Here is a 2,831-nt window from a genome sequence, read left to right as displayed (position 1 = left end):
AATGTAATTGATTCACCTAGTTTCCCAGCACTTAAGTCAGGCTAATCAATTATTCTCACGAGATGTTGCTACAGATAAGAACAATAATAAAATATTATTGTTCTTATCTGTAGCAACATCTCGTGAGAATAATTTATTAGTTTAATGTAATTGATTCACCTAGTTTCCCAGCACTTAAGTCAGTATTATTGTTCTTATCTGTAGCAACATCTCGTGAGAATAATTTATTAATTTGCCAGTTATAAATTGGAGTCGTGTGATGATAATCAATCATTGTTTCTCATTATTAATGTCTTCAGTTGTTTCAACTATTCATTAATCAAAAGTATGATTAAATATCAAGTTTTATTGATATTCTGAATTATTCCAACTATCCAAGTAATTGATATATTGCCATTGTAATTGTTTGTTTTTAAACTTAAAGCTTCACAGTGAGTTACTTGTGCTCTGTTGACTGTGCTCTTCGAAACCATGATTTGTTGTACAAGTTATTTTTGGTTAACTTGTGAGAATAGTCAATATTGTTTTTTTTAGAACATTTCGTGAGAATAATTTATTAGTTTAATGTAATTGATTCACCTAGTTTCCCAGCACTTAAGTCGGTAAGCTTGTAATGAATTAAAATAATTGATTATTATCACACGACTCCAATTAATAACTGGTTTTAATTCATTACAAGCTTATAATTGATTATTATCACACGACTCCAATTGATAACTGGTTTTAATTCATTACAAGCTTATAATTGATTATTATCACACAACTCCAATTGATAACTGGTTTTAATTCATTACAAGCTTACAGTACAATTATTTTTTGTATATAAAACATTAGAATGTTTTTAAACTTATTTGTATATCTATTTTTTGTGGTTGACTTCAAGTCTGGAAAAATAAAATAAACACAATCCCTGTGGGGATTTTTATTGTTTTAAATCATAATATTACAACTTCCAAATACGTATCAAACTAACGATCAAGAAATATTTAACTACAGTCACATAATTTTGTTTATTTTTTTCATACATTTTTAACTAAAGTCACTAATTAATTACTTGTTCCAGAGGTGGAGGAGTGTAAGTAACAAGCACAAAGTTTTATATACTCTACAAATGGTTATGCATTAACCTATGAATCTAAATTAACTTAATACTGTCAAAATTCATGTACTAACAAATATTAATTTAATTTCAGTCCTACCTCATGTTCTGACATCTCACTTGCGCACTGAATGCCAGTGTCAACACATTTCATCGAAATGAAATTTTCTGTTAAGCGTTTATCTGGAACGATGTCCACTAGTGTGTATGCTGGTGTATCAAGAAAGTTACACTGCTTTCCAAAGTCTTTCCTTTGCTTTGTGTAAACATAGTTGAAATCCATTTTGCTTCAAATCTAACAGTTAATCTTCTTTTGTCCCAACTATAACAATAACACAATAATTTGTTGACTTTTGAATTAATAAAAGTTCATAAAAGTGGATTTAAGGTATATGGTTGATTTTATTAATTTACTTCAGCCATAGGCACTTGCAGTTAAATGAAAAATAGAAATATGGCAGATAAGTTCCAATCCCCACAACTTGCTCTCAGCTAAGTTTAGTTTAAATACAAAAAGTAATAGAAATACATCAAGTGAGTTCTGATTCCACAGTTTACTGTGTAATCTAATCGAAGTTTTAGACGTCAGTAAATGTTGATAGTGTTACACTGTGGAATTCTTCTGGTGTATTTCTATTTATTCCATGAACGTATGAGTAAAAAAAAATATTTCATAATATGTAAAACACACTTCATCTGCTATATCCAGTGCCAATGTGCCCAATAACAAGGTTCATCAGGCTAGGTGGAATATCAAAGATGCTGTGGTGACTGAAACAATATTTCTATTATAAAACTGTTTGAATAACAGCCAAATTTAACTTTTGCGTTCCTTATTTAACGCCTGTTCCTCGGCCTCAGGTTAGTCTGCCGATTATGGTCTCACGCTAATACTAATCGTAAAATAAGCATGTCAAAATTTATCTAATTATAAATTGTTTAAAAAAAAAACAGTACCAATAACTTTTAACTAGATGACAAATCCTTACGATTTAAAAAATTAACTTCTTCCACTGTTAACAAAAAGTTATTTCGCTGTTTTGCACGCAAACCATCAATGTTTTGCCAGTTTCTATGGTAATTCATAGCGTCCTCTTTTGTAAAGTTTTAACGTAAAGAGAAGGCAATTTAATTATTTTAGAAGAATGTATTGAATTTTAATACTAATACCTTAATTTTTCGTTTTCTTAAGAACTCGTGCATTTAATGTTTTATGGAGTGGTTTTGTAGCAGTAAAGCCAGTTATAAATTTACCTACGCATAGCTGCTATGGGAAGATGGAGAGGGGATTATATATTAAATTGAACTGACATTGTGATATCGTTGTCACAACCAGAAGTCCTTTTTGGGTCTCTCTAATCAATGGGGATGTCGATTTGGATCTCATAAGAAAAAACGAATTAAGTACTGTAGCAGCATCTTTAACACTGTCATGATATAAAAGACTGTTTAGTTTAGATATTATCTGTTAATTTATTTTTGTTAGTGAATATTTTATTATTGTTTAGTTTTTGTTATAATAAAAGTTAAAAGCAGACGATTGTAGGAAGTAGTGTTTATAAGTCATTGATGTTGAGACTATGGAACGTCGCGTGCAATACATTGACGTCAATAATATAGAGATTTCTAGAAGGCGGGCAGATGATTAAGTGATAGACATATAAATAGTGTGAGATGAGCGGAAGCAGCAGACAGACACTAGCAGAAAAAGTAAAGTTACGGACAAAAAAAC

The 2,831-nt window shown here is 30.2% G+C and overlaps 1 long non-coding RNA gene across 2 annotated transcripts; it reads right to left on the bottom strand.

The window, feature by feature from the left end:
• Nucleotides 1-1,182: 1,182 nt before the first annotated feature.
• On the bottom strand, nt 1,183-2,164 carry LOC111088961. Of its 2 annotated transcripts, none has more exons than XR_002613358.1 (2): nt 2,089-2,164; nt 1,183-1,421 (listed from the first exon to the last, which is right to left on the bottom strand). It is a non-coding gene; the product is annotated as an uncharacterized LOC111088961 (long non-coding RNA). The 2 variants fall into 2 exon arrangements; XR_002613359.1 differs by having other exon boundaries at nt 1,791-2,159.
• Between the last annotated feature and the right edge of the window lie 667 nt (nt 2,165-2,831).

Source organism: Limulus polyphemus, unplaced genomic scaffold, assembly GCF_000517525.1.
Source record: "Limulus polyphemus unplaced genomic scaffold, Limulus_polyphemus-2.1.2 Scaffold4862, whole genome shotgun sequence".
Lineage (NCBI taxonomy): Eukaryota > Metazoa > Arthropoda > Merostomata > Xiphosura > Limulidae > Limulus > Limulus polyphemus.
The sequence above is the reverse complement of the archived record's forward strand: the minus strand, read 5'-3'. Positions and strand labels throughout refer to the sequence as shown.